Source organism: Eubalaena glacialis, chromosome 2 (assembly GCF_028564815.1).
Source record: "Eubalaena glacialis isolate mEubGla1 chromosome 2, mEubGla1.1.hap2.+ XY, whole genome shotgun sequence".
Lineage (NCBI taxonomy): Eukaryota > Metazoa > Chordata > Mammalia > Artiodactyla > Balaenidae > Eubalaena > Eubalaena glacialis.
The window spans coordinates 108,680,666-108,694,948 of NC_083717.1; the positions used below are offsets into that span (position 1 = coordinate 108,680,666).

At 36.6% G+C, this 14,283-nt stretch overlaps 1 protein-coding gene across 5 annotated transcripts in view; it reads left to right on the top strand.

Moving 5' to 3' along the window:
* Positions 1 to 170: 170 nt before the first annotated feature.
* The window catches only part of ZNF106 (zinc finger protein 106), a 57,902-nt gene continuing 43,789 nt past the window's right edge, over positions 171 to 14,283 (top strand). For 3 of the 5 annotated variants that reach the window (XM_061180424.1, XM_061180427.1, XM_061180428.1), the window contains exon 1: positions 171 to 288. The gene's annotated coding sequence lies outside the window, so the exon portion shown is untranslated. Of the gene's footprint in view, positions 289 to 10,861; positions 10,929 to 14,283 lie in introns of all 5 variants that reach the window. The other 2 variants (XM_061180425.1, XM_061180426.1) reach the window with 2 other exon arrangements.

Consider the following 14,283-nt stretch of genomic DNA (forward strand, 5'->3'; position numbering starts at 1 on the left):
TTCCATTCTTTTGCAGTAAAGCCTCTTTCCTCTGTGTCCGTTGTTCACTCTCGTGTGTTCAAATAAAGCTAGGTTATTGAGAAAGGCTGAGCGCAGAGGAAAAAAAAAAGGGAGCGCGACGGCGGCGCTGTGCGCCTGCGCTCTGGCGGCGGCGGCGGCGGTGCCAGGCGGGGAGCGGGTCCGGAGCGGGCCACCGGACCCGAAGCTGAGGGGGGCGGCTGGGGCGTCAGTGGGCTCCGTCGCCGGGGCCTCGGAGGCATGATGAAGTAAGAGGGTTCGGCTGTAAGTGTGAGTATCCAAGGGCCGCGTTGCGCTGAGGCGTATAGGAGCCCGAGGGTCCCGGTGGTCTGCCACTTTAGGGAGGATGTTGGGCTTCAGGACGCGGCAGGTCTCTGCTCCTGCGGGCTGCGGCGCCGGCGCGGCGGGTCGTCCCCTTTCCCAGAATCGGCGCGGGTTTACGGGCAGGCGGTGCTTCTGGCTTCGGGGTACAGGTTCTCGCGGGGGCGTTCCGGCTCTGCTCCCAGCTCTAGAGGGAAACGTGGCTCCAGAGGCTTGACCTTTCGGAGAGGTCGCTGACCTCCTTCGCCCCCCCCGCCCCGGGGCCGCAGGGACCCCATAGACCCAGGTGCCCTTTATGGCCTACACGTCTCAGGCCACGGACACCTTTCCACCTCTTGTGGCTGACAGCCTTCGTTCTTTTTCCTCTTTCCGTCTTCTCTCCCTGTGGGATTCGTCTTAATAATAGCTGCTAATTATGGAGCGCTTACTATGGGTCAATTTAATATTTAGTCCGAATCTCAGTGCATAGTTATGGAGAGGAAATGCTTTGCACCCCACTTCCCCTTCAACCTGCTCAATTTAATCATCTTTGAGAGTCAGATTAAGCCATCTTGTTGGGAAGTTTGAGATTTACATGGCTTTTAGCAATTTGGGACTCCCATCCTAGTTAAGGAAAGTTCTCTTACCTAGCAAATGAGTCTTTTTCCACCATAATGGTTTATATCAAATTTACTCAAGCCAAAATAACTTTTGAGCACTTACTAAGAGCCAAATACTCTTCTAAGCCCCATGGAAAATTTTAAAATTTGTTTTAAGCCCTGTTCTCAAGTGAGTGAAACAATGGAAGATAATATTTAGATTCAACTAGGATTTATCTAGCACCTACTACACATGTGCCAGATACACTCAGGTCTGTCACAAAAAATTAATGAGATATTATAATGAAAGGTGGTTTTTTTGGAGCACATTTCAGATGAGGTCGCTGAGAGTTTGATGGTAATTTGCTCAAGGTAACCTAGCTAGGGTAAGTGGTGAAGTGGTGAAATTCACATATGACAAATCTCATCCTTTTCCTGTTACATCAAGTTCGATATTGTAAGCACTTCTGTTGAGAAGCAACTATACTACAGTTATAGTTTCTAGAGTTAACTATTGAGTCTAGAAAATGATAGGAGCCTTAATTAAAGATACTAGATCAGGTTAGTTCACAACCAATTGCTTTGATTAAAAGGAAGATATTTAAAAAGGAAAAACTGTGAGCGGTGATTATTGTACGTATATACATGCATAGAATATCTCTGGAAGAATACATAAGAAACTGGTAACAGTGATAAGTTGGAGGTGGCTGGGAGTCACCAGCCAGTGGGAGAGGAATAATTTTCTCTATAAGCCTTTTTTTTTTTTTAAATGAAAACTTCTAAACATCCAGAAAAGTAGGAAAAATACTATTTTGAATCCCCTGTAAATCGATCACTCAGGTTTTAAAATCTGTTAATATTCTGCTGTATTTGTTTTTATTCCTGACATTTCACCCCTAAATACTTTATTGTGTTTCTAATACTAATGTGTTTCTAATAAAAAGAACATTTTTTTGCATAACCCTATATAATAATCACACTGAACAACAATAATTTCTCTATATTATCTAACACCCAATCCTTATTAAAATTTCCCCAAATTATTCCTTTTTTTTCTTTTTACCATTTTTGATCCATCTTCCAATCAAAGTTTGTGCATTGAGTTTGACTGTTATGTCTCTTGAAGTCTTTTTAAGTCTAGAAGTTACCTTTTTTTCTTTCCCTTTTCTTTTTTCATCATGACTCAAAGAACGTTGTACGATTATCTGGATTTATCTGATTGATTCCTAGTGTTATCATTTAACATGTTACTACAGACTTGAAGGTAGAGGTAATACTTGATTAGTTCAGGTAAACACTTTGGGGACTATATCAAAGATAAGGCTGTGTAGTCTAGTTTTCCCCCTGATAGTGGTGCTAAGATTGATTAGTGGGTTCAGGTGGTAAGTCTGAGTCCTTCCTTGTAAAGTTGCATTTCACCCCTTGAAACCAGCTGTAAGCCCTTTTGTACCTTTGTAATTTTGAAACTTGTGTTAACTATTTAAAATACAAATAATTATCTTTAAAAAGACAAAACTCACTGCAAGAAATTCTCTTCTTTTTTTTTCTCTCTCTCTTTTTTTTTTTTTTTTTTTTTAAACTGAAACCCTGATAACTAGGTGGCATTGTTCTCATAGAAGAGGAAATGAAGTTTGGAGAGATCAAAATTTACTCAAGGTGGTAGACACATTAGGTATTTTTGCTTAACTCCAAGGTCACGCTTTTTCCACCATATTTTGTGAACTATAAACTAGTTATGTAAATATAAAATTGTTATTACTCCTGGTAGTTATGCTGTTTGTCCCTTTGAATCTTTTTAGATGGGTAATCAATATCTAATGAGATTAGACTTTTTGGAGTATCAGTAAACTGGAATTGATCTTTGTGGTGTGATAGCCTGTAATGAACCACTCTGAAGGTTCGAAATATGTGAAAGTCAAACTTCTTGATGATTTCTGGAGTTCCAAAAAAGTTCCCTACCTGGAACCATTATATAGTCTTGGTTCTTGGGCCTAAAGTCTTCTTTGTTTAAAAATATGAGTTAAAAAATTTTTTTTAATTTTAAAAACAATAATACAGTTGACCCTTGGACAACATGGGTTTGAACTGCATGGGTCCACTTATATGGTGATTTAAAAAAAATATTAAATACTACAGTATTGCATCATCTGTGGTTGGTTGAATTTGTATATAGGGAGGGCTGACTACAAATTATACGTGGATTTTTGACTGTGAGGAGGGTCAGAGCTCCTAACCCCCATGTTGTTCAAGGGTCAACTGTATATGTGTATTTTGCTTAAATTTTTGGAGAGTACAGAAGGATTTATAGTGAAAAGTAAATCCCTGACCCCCATATCCTCAGTTCTTTTTCCCAGAGGCAATGACTGTTACTAGTTTCTTGAGTATCCCACTGGAGATATTCTATACATGTGTATATGTCATCAGGGTAAATTCTGACATTCATATGTAGAAGTATCTTAGTAGTATAACCTAAAATAATACTACTGTTGAAGGTTATACTCCAGTTTTTATCATGTTTCTGTTACAGACATCTTTGCTGATTTCATTCATTCAACAGATATTGCATACCTATTCTATACCAGATGGTGTGCCATGTAATGGGAATAAAATGGTGAACAAGACAGGCATTCCGGCTTGCTGTCATGGAGCTTACACTCTATTGGGAGAGGCAGTTATTAAGCAAATAATTATACTAATAACTAAATATAGCAAAGATTTAGTACCTGCTTTGTGCAAAACACTATGGACTTTCTAATTTATTCCTCATAACAGCCCTCTAACATTGGTACTGATATTATTTTTATTTTATAAATGTGGAAACTGAAGTATAGAAAAATTAAATTACTTGCTCAAGATCACATAGCTAATAAGTGATAGAGCCAGGTTTCAAACCCAAGCAGTCTGGCTATATAGATCTTGCTTTCTTCCTTTACCCTAATGCAGTGGTTTTCAGTGATGGCTTGGGGATCATCCCTCAGGGAGGTTTGGAAATTTGCAGGGGTGTTTTTGGTTTCAAAATAATTGGGAGGGTGACACTGAGTTTAGTAGATGGAGATCAGGGATGTTAGACATCCTGCAGTATAAGGGACATCCATGTACAGTAAAAAGTTATTCCACATCTTGTGTCACTTTCAGATGTCCCAGAGGGTTTTTCATGTAGGTGAAAATTGTGTTTATGATTATCTGAGCCTAGAATCAAATTTGTTTTACATATAAACACACAGTATTATTATTATTATTATTATTTTTGCATAGAGCATAGTTATCTTGTAAATCAAGAGACTGTGGTTTCTTTATTTCAGAAAGTTTATCAAGAGTTGGTCACTATTTTGGAAGGTCATATCACAGACAGCAATGTTATTCATGGTATTTTTATCAACAATAAAATACCTATATCTGTCTGTATGTGTAATTGTCACATTCGTAGTCTTATTTAATATCATGCCAAAGCATTTATACGTGGAAATACATATTGTTTTATGATAAATTTTCTTTTTTATTATAGCTAGCACATTATTTTAAAATTTACATGTGTAAGTTACAGTAGCTCTGAATTTCATTTCAGGAAGGATAAGGAGGTGTTATAAAATATTTACAATAAAAAGAAGGTATAAAAATATCTTTAAAGAAAAAAATTGTATGGTGACAATTGGGAAAGCTGACTGAGGAGCAGACTGGGGATTCTTATAATAATCCCTCATATTTATGTATGAATGAAAATTCCCATAATGTTTTAGAAAAAAGGGTATTGGGTCTGATATGGTTGAGAACTGCTGCTCTACTGTCTGCCTCAGAAATAGTCATAGTTGTGATAAGTGGTATAAAGAAGGTACTGGATTTTAGGGGAGTAGTGTATAGTGAGGAAATACCTAGCCTGGGAGATCAGGGAGTGCTTCCTCAGGCAACTGACATTTGGACTGAGATTTGAAGGATGAGTAGTTAACTAGATGGAAAGGAGTAAGAGCATTCCAAAGAGAGGGACCAGCATAAGAAAAAGCGCTGTGGGAGGAGCATGTTAGGTGGGAAAAACTGAAAATACCATTTTGTCTGGTGCACAGAGATCAAGGGGGAAAGTAGCTCAAACCTATGTAGTACACATAAGCAAGGATCATATCAGTGGGCCTTGTAAGACTTGTTAAATATTTTGGTTTATGTCTTAAATAATTGGATGCCATTGAAGGGCCTTTAAAAGTGAGGGACTGGGCTTCCCTGGTGGCGCAGTGATTGAGAATCTGCCTGCCAATGCAGGGGACACGGGTTCGAGCCCTGGTCTGGGAAGATCCCACATGCCGCGGAGAAACTAGGCCTGTGAGCCACAACTACTGAGCCTGCACGTCTGGAGCCTCAACTCCGCAACAAGAGAGGCCGCAATAGTGAGAGGCCCGCGCACCGCGATGAAGAGTGGCCCCTGCTTGCCGCAACTAGAGAAAGCCCTCGCACAGAAACGAAGACCCAACACAGCCAAAAATAAATAAATAAATAAATAAAGCCAGAAGTCCTCTAAAAAAAAAAGTGAGGGACTGAGGCATGAAAACATAAGTGTGTGTGAGAAAGGCATTTTCTTTGTACGGTTGAGGGACTCATAAATCGCATGTTTAGATGGAGGTGAAATTGAAGTAGACTGGGATGCTGAGCCACCTCATGAAAGACAACTGCCATTCAAGAGTCACTCAAACCCCAGCAGACTTCATCACTAAGCCTAGGGCCTCTTACTCCATCACAGGATTGAGGAGTATGTCTTCTTTGATCAGCCCCACCTGCTTGACCATTGCCTGGAGTTATTCAAACACAGTGAGGGCTCTTAAAAGTGCAAGCATGGGAATCCAGTTCTGGTCATGACTAAGCTCCTCCTGCAGATAACAACTATTAAATCTGGGCAGAAATACATAAAACAACTAAAATCACTGGAGAGTTACCAAAAGCAAACAGATTCTGGAAGGTAATTGACACTTGGGGAACATAACTACAAGGAGTGATTTCTCATTTTCATGGCCCCAATTTGTGCCAGGTAGGATGGTTAAAATTCTGATAGTAAACTGCTAGTCTTTGTGATCTAAAGAACCAAAAATAAGGCTCAAGACAGTCACAGGTGTTGGAAAGTAAGAGGAGAATCCTGGAAAATAGAAACATCAAATTCTGTGAATAAACTCTACCCAAATCTTGGCACACTGTTGAGAACTATGCATGCGTGGAGCAGACTCCAAGAAGCCCAACTCAAGATAAAAGAACTGAATCAAGATCTCATCTACCTGAGGAACAGAGTTTTCAGTTTGAGTCAACCAATTTAGATACTTACTAGAACAAAAATAAATAAAAATTAAAGTCAACACTCTTCAGAGGAATATAAAGGAATCCAGAGTCTCCACAAATAACAGTTATGTTTGTTATTTAATTTAACAATTAAATATTTACAGTAGTCAGGATATATTCCAAAATTACTCATGTATAGAGAATCAGGAAAATGTAACCTATTCTCAAGTTAAAAGACAATCTACAGAGACGGACCCTAAAGTACCCAAATGTTGGGATTAGCAGGAAAAGATTTTAAACTTTTATAACTATGTATTAGTAAACGAAAGGAAAATGATGCAAAGGAAATGTGCTCATAAAGAGTGAGTATGAGATTAAGAAAAGACCAAATAGAGATTCTAGGACTGAAAAATATAATTTTGGAAATAAACTAGGTGGGCTAAGCAGCAGAATGGAGATGACTGAGGAAAGAATCCATGAAATTGAAGGTCAATAGAAATTCAATGCGAGGAACAGAAAAAGAGTAGGAGGAAAAAAGGGCCTGAGAACAATATCAAAAAATCCATCACACATAATTGGAATCCCAGAATAGGAGGAGAAAAAATGGGGAAGAAAAAAAGAATACTTCAAAATATAATGGCTGAAAATTTCCCAAATTTAGTGAAAGGCATAGATTGACATATTCAATAAGTTCAGCAAAACCAAGAAAAGTAAAGACAAGAAAACCTCTGGTTAATAAATGAAGAAAACCGTGACTGGATTTTTCATAGTCAAACTGCTAAAAGCCAAAAATAAAAGGAAAAATCTAGAAAGTGGCCCAAAAAACCCCAACATGTTATATACAGGGGAGTAATCATGGAGGCCAGAGTGAATAGAGAATATTTAAAATGCTGAAAGAAAAATCTGAGAACCCAGAATTCAGTAGAATAGCCTTCAAGAATGAAAGCAAAATAAAAATATCGTCACATAAAACCAAGAGAATTTGTTTCTAGCAGATCTGCATTACAAGAAATGCTAAAGGAAGTTCTTCAGGCTGAAGGGAAATGAAACCAGATGGAAACTTGAATCTTTGTGAAGGGAATGAAGAGCATCAGAAATGGTAAATATCTGGATAAATAGAAACTGGTTTTTTCTTTTAATTTCCTAATACTATCTATGATTGTTTAAAAAAAAAAGCATCATCTTGTGGAGTTCATCATGTATTGTAGATATAAAACATATACCATAGATCATGGAATGGGAAGTGGGGATAAATGAACCTGTATTGTTGCCAGGTTTCTACATAGTACGTGACGTGGCATGTTACTAACATTGAGTACAGTGTGAAAATGATAAGGATGTATATTCTCTATCCTAGAGCAACCACTGTGGAAAAAAATGATGCAAAGAAGTATTGCTAAAAAGCTAGCAGAAAAATTGAAGTGAGTAATGCAGAAGAAGACAGAAACAGAGGTACAGCCAAACAAAAAAATAAGAGATTAAAACTAATAAAATGGTAGACTTAATCCACCCATATCAGTAATTTCATTTACTTTAGCGGAATAAACGTTGATTCAGTGCATACAGACAGATTGACTAAAAGTAAATGCCAAAAGATATACCTTTCAAACAGCATAAGAAGGCTGGAGTGGCTATATTCATATTAGATAAAGTAGATTTCAAGATAAAGTATATTGCCAGAATTAAGGCGGTTATTTCATAATAATAAGAGGGTCAGTTCATCAGGAAGACAGTCATAAATATGTATGTGCCTAATATCAGAGCTTCAAAATACATGAAGCAAAAATGGATACAATTAAAGGAAGAAAGAGACAACAGTGATTTTAACAATTTTCTCACCAATTGATAGACATCTAAACAGGCAAAAAAATCAGTATAGATGATGATTTCCACCTAACAACTACAGAATATACTTTTCCCCCCAAAGGTACGTATAGGCCAGATGCTTGTCTGTAAATCAAGTCTTAATAAATTTAAAAGGGTTGAAATACTACAAAATATTTTCTTTGACCATAATGGGATTAAAGTAGAAATCAAGATGTCAAACAGAACCCGGCAAATGTTTGGAAATTCAGTGAAACTGATAAATCGATGAGTCAAGGAAGAAATTGTAAGAGAAATCAGTAAATATTTTGAACTGGATGATGAAAATACAATACCTAAATCTGTAGGATAACTGTCATAGTCAAGAGGAAACTGAGGAGACATGATGATTAAACGTATGTGGTATCCTTGTTGAAATTCTGGAAGAGAAAAAGAATACTAGGTGAAAAAAGAGGAAACAAAGTATGGACTTAAATTAATAATAATATATCAATATTGATTTATTAATTGTGACAAATTGTTATACTAATATGGGATGTAAATAATACAGGAAAAGGGGTGGGCTATATGGATACTCTCCTACTGTTTTTTGCAACTTTTCTGTAAATCTAAAACTATTATAGTTTAAAAGTGCTAAAATATTTGTAGGACACAGCTAATGCAGTTCTTAGAGGGAAACTTATAACTTAAACACCTTCTTTAGAAAAGTAAGGTTTAAAGATAATGAGCTAAATAAAGTTCTACCTTAAGAAGCTAGTAGATGAAGAGCAAGATAAACCCAAAGTAGATAGAAGGGAAGAGATAATAAAGACAACAGAAGAAATCAGTGAAATAGAAAAAGACAACCAGTAGACAAAATTACAAAGCCAGGGTTCGTTCATTGAAAAAAATCAACAATATTGATGAACCACTTGATAGACTGATAATGAAAAACAGATAACACAGATTAGTAGTATCAGAAATGAAAGGGATCACTACAGATCCTGTAGGATAATAAGGGGATATTATAAACAACTTTATGCCAACAAATTTGACACTATAAATGGACAGTTTCTTAAATGTCAATGTACTAAAAATGTCAATGTGCTAAAATCTGAATAAGCTTATATTAAAGAAATAGAATTAATGAAAAAAAAGGGTTTCACTGATGAATTTTATCAAGTATTTAAAGAAGAAATAACATCAGTCTTATATAAACTTTCAGAAAATAGACAAAAGGGAAACACTCATTTCACAAGGCCAAAACCTGATAAAGGTGTTACAGATTGAAGAGAAAATTACAGGGACTTCCCTGGTGGCTCAGTGGTTAAGAATCCACCTGCCAATGCAGGGGACACAGGTTTGAGCCCTGGTCCGGGAAGATCCCACATGCTTCAGAGCAGCTAAGCCCGTGCGCCACAATTACTGAGCCTGCGCTCTAGAGCCCGCAAGCCACAACTACTGAAGCCCGTATGCCTAGAGCCCGTGCTCTGCAACAAGAGAAGCCACCACAATGAGAAGCCCGTGCACCGCAACGAAGAGTAGCCTCCGCTCGCTGCAACTAGAGAAAGCCCACACATAGCAATGAAGATCCAACACAGCCAAATAAAAAAAAAAAAATTATAAAAAAAAAAATTACAGAACAGTGTGTCTTATGAACATAGACCCAAAAAATTCTAGGCAAAATATTAACAAATCATAATACATCATGACTAAGTGACCAAAGATAGATGGATAGGTATCTGATAAAGCAAGTACTGTAGAGTAAAATGGTAACCATAGAATCTAGGTGGTGGGTATATGCGTATATGGTAAACTGGGTGTGGGATATTCACTATAAAATTCTTTAAATATTTCTGTGTTTGAAATTTTCCAAAATACAATATAGGGAGAAAAATCAAGGGAATATTATGATCAGGTTTGCGTTTTAAAGAGATTACTTCTGCTGTAGTATAAGGAATTAGGAAAGTACAGGATTACCTGAGAGTAGTTTGAGAGGGGGTGCTGAGACCACTTAGGAGGATATTATACAGGTATTCTTTTTAGGCTGATAATTTCAAGGTGAGTTTGAGCCCTGGGAATTTTCAAGCTCTTGGAATACTGTACTTTTGAACAACAGCTAATTTTGTCTAAGCGTATTTTCTACTGTATTGCTGAGATTTGGGATACATCATTGCCACATGTACAGTATGCATGTGAGCTTTTGACTTTTGACATTTACAAGGATATGAGATTTTTGCAAATTCCAAAATTTGCAAATACCACTACTTTAGTAGCACATAAATTCCTTCTTAAAATCTAATAAAATATATGGTGACCTTTTCAGAGACTTAATGATTTTTTAAATACATGACAAAGGCATTTAGAAAGCTGTTAACATAAATTAAAACTGCTAAAATAAATGCTTTACTGTAATACTGTGGTATGGTTACCCATGAACTTAAAAAGATTCTATAAAAAGAAGAAATAGTGAAAATGATTGTTATTATAGTCATACTTGCATAAAGTGGATGAAGATTATTGAATGTACTGTTAGCAATAAGATGCATGGAGAACAGCAAAGATTTTTGAGAAGAATAGTGAGCAGTTAGTAAGGCTCACTCAGCTTGCATTGATTGTAATTCACGTCATAGAATTTTACATTACTATGTGGATCTTTGGGGTTGCTTGGAAATATATATAAATGATATGTTGAATACAGGAATGCCAACTTTTTAAACTGTTACATAAATGCAACAAGCTACCCAGTTAAACTTTTAAAACAGTGTTTGTATAAGCTATCTTTGGGCTTATGACTTACTCTGTTATGATGATAACTTTTGCTAGTACTTTTATTACCTTGTTAGAGTTGGCGTTATCCCAGTTTTTTTCTCAGTTATTTTTCCCTCTAGGACATAATACTTCCAAGTTCCAGAATTGAGTGAAGTATTGGAACCTGACCGTAGTTCTGATTCTGAGGTAAGGAATCAGATTGTGGTCTGCCCTGTCCATTTCCTTGCCTGGTGATGGGCAATATGAACAGCTTCATCTGTTGGATGCTTGACTTTTGATCCCTTTTCCTGAGTCACAGCCTTAGCTTCCTGTCTTCGTTTTAGCCCTATGCTTACGAATAAAGAATAAAGAGTGGTGTGTGTGTGTGTGTGCGCACGTGTGTGTGTATACACATACATATATGATCCTGGTGAGTGTTATGTTAGGGCAGATAATATAAAAAGTAGGAATGCTAGTGAGTAAAATGCTTATGAACTTACGCTCCATCAGAGATACTGGATGGATGCAGGAAACCACCAATCACTTGCCTTAGGAAACAAGAGCCAGCCAGAATTTAGACCTAGTAAATAGGACAGGTACCCAGAATAAGCCTTTGAAAGTTTCGGTTATAGGTTCATATGCCCCAAAATACTTCTTGACCTCTGTTGTCAGCTTACTAAAACTCCTTCCTTAGTTAGGAGCCTTGAAACTTTCTGGGGAGTCCCACTCAGCAAAGTGAGGACTTTTCAGAAGTGCCAGTTGTATCTTTGTTCCATAACCTGGGCAACCTAGGGGTAGTGACAAAAACTTGTATCACTCAACACTGTCTCTCTGTTGCCCTGTCTTGATCACCAGAAATCCATTAGTTTTTTGTCAGGATTAAGGTGGACCAGTTACCTGTGGAATTCAGAAAAGGGATACTAATCTGAGTACCACTTCCCCCACCCCAACAAACCAATAATTACGCTTTTTTTCTTCAGTGTTTTACAGTATATTATCATATAGAGTCTCAGTTGGCTTTAATTATGTCAGAGTTCAAATATCTTAAGTACTATGTGCTTATTGTAATCAGTGTTATAGGTATATGAAAAGACAGATCCCTTCCTCATGGTAAGGTCAGTGAGACCAGACATACCTACCATCAGACAGCCTTCAGAGCATGATGAAGTACAGAATGGGGTGTCTGGAGACTAATGCAGTAGTTGTACTCTGCCCACACAACTGTATTTCTTTTTATTAGTAAGCTGTGTGGGTGATTCTGATGTACTGCTTAGATTTAGAACTTGTTCATTTATTGGGAACAGGAGTCAAGGCAGGAAACATTAGTGAGTATAGCAGTTGGGTGAAGGGAGAAGAATACATATAAGGTCATGCAGGTTTATCACACTGAAGAGTAAACAAAAATTGTTTTTCCTCTTTTTAAAAAATTTTTTTATTTTATTGAATTACAGTTGATTTACAATGTTACGTTAATTTCTACTGTACAGCGTAAATAACAATTTAAAAATTGAAATTTGTCAGGACTTGGTGACTAAATATGATAATCTGAAAGAAAAGAATCAGTAATATGGATTTGCCTATGAGAATGATAATTGTATTAGTAGGATGGTAATTAAGATATTGAGAAAAGGTACTTATTGTAGGATTTTTTAGACTTATGACTAAGAAATATCACAAATATTTCTCACAGTTATTTGGGGAAAATTTGAAAGATTTCATAATGGGTATATTTAAGTGATATGGGGGAAAATGTAAAGTGGTTAAAGTGAGGACAGCAGTAGTTGAATTGTTTATTTACACTTACTTGACTTGTATAATGTAACCTCTCAAGCATTTTGAGGTTGCAAAGTTGGATGGTTTCTATTTCCTTGACTTCTAATCCTTGTTAAGACCTTTAAAGAAGGCTGTGAGCTAATTTCAGTATTTCGGAAAGCTTAATGGAAATTATATTTTTACCCAGTTTAAGGATGTACAAATTAAAGTTCTTTTGTCTTTAGCTGGAATCATATCAACTCAGTGTTTTTAAATACTAGGTCTTTCTTGATTAAATACTTTGCTAGCAGTTTACACTTTTTGATTTTTTATGAAAGTGAAAATTTTTACAGAAATGAAACTTAATATATGCAGATTAGAAACATGGAGCTCGTGAAAAGAAAAAATAAATAAAAAGAGGGAGTCTTTGGTTAAAAGGTTGATAGAGAGTATTTTTATTATATGACTTTCTTTATCCATTTACGAGTTGATGGCTTTATTAAATAGAAACACAGTTGGTATTTTAGTGCTTAGTTTTCAGCTGAGTAAATATATAAAAACCCCACAGCAACTGCTGTTGCTTGTGCCAGGAAGTCTCACTTTTTCATTGACTTCATTGCTTCCAAGTTTTTTGTTCCTGTTTTGCTTTAATGGGTAATAATTTGAAGCAATATTAAAAACATTTCTGGATATATCATCTTTATCACTGATTTTGCAACTCTTAGAACAATGCTTGCTGAATGAAATAACAAAATACTGATTGCAAATAGTAATTAAAGTTAATGTTAAGAGATAAGGGAATTAAAAGAATAATTGTGCTTTGACACTTAGCACCAGAGTGGTTTGTGTTAATTTTGAGATTTAGGATAGGTTAGTAATACTAGAAGCATAAATAATACTGTACCTATCCATAAAGGTATATTTCTTTGTTTTATTAGCTAGTTAACATTCAGCTTTCTCAAATGGTCAAAATTTTACCCACAATCTTGTTTTGGTGCTTTGTAATTTGTTATTGAATAGAATTATTTCAGACATTTAGTAGTGGTATGGAGTGGGTTGCAATAGCAGGGAAACTGCTGAGTGACAAGAGAAGTAGAGAACCTTAGGCTTCTTTCTCATTGGTTTTTCCACCATGTTGTCTAAGGGTTAAAGATTAAATTAGGTCAGCTTATAACTTCATACCTCACAATTTTAAGTCCCATAAGGCACAAGCCCAGGCAAGGAAGCAGATAAATCTATTAGAGTCTGGTGTTGTGTGTGTGGAGGAAAAATAATTTTGCCTGGGGAGTGGAATTAAATTTTCAGGTAGGGCATCCTTGCAGCGATGCAGGAGGAAAGTATGGTAGTGCTAGAGGATTGTAGAATAGAGACCCTTCTGGTCTTAACCCAAACCTCAGTATTTGTCCAGTTATCTCTGTCTTACATTTAATAACCTAAGATAGTTCTATTTGGAACAATTCAACAAATAATTATGGAGTGCCTACAATATGCCAGACACTGTTGTCAGTGCTAGACCTGTACTAGTGAACAAAATATACAGAGCCTCTGTTCTTGTGAAGCTTAATTTTTAATTGGGGAAACAAAGAATAACAAATATATACTATGTTAGGTAGTAAAGGATGCTTGTTTCAGATATTTCTTGCTGCTTAACAAGCTATCCCAGTATTTACTGGCTTAAAACAGCTATTTTGTTTCTTACAATTCTGTGGGTTGAAAAAGGCTCATTTGCATGGTTCTTTAACTGGTCCCACTTGGGATCCCTCATTGGCAGCTGGGCCTGGAGTGCCCAACATGGCTGTCAGATGGTGCT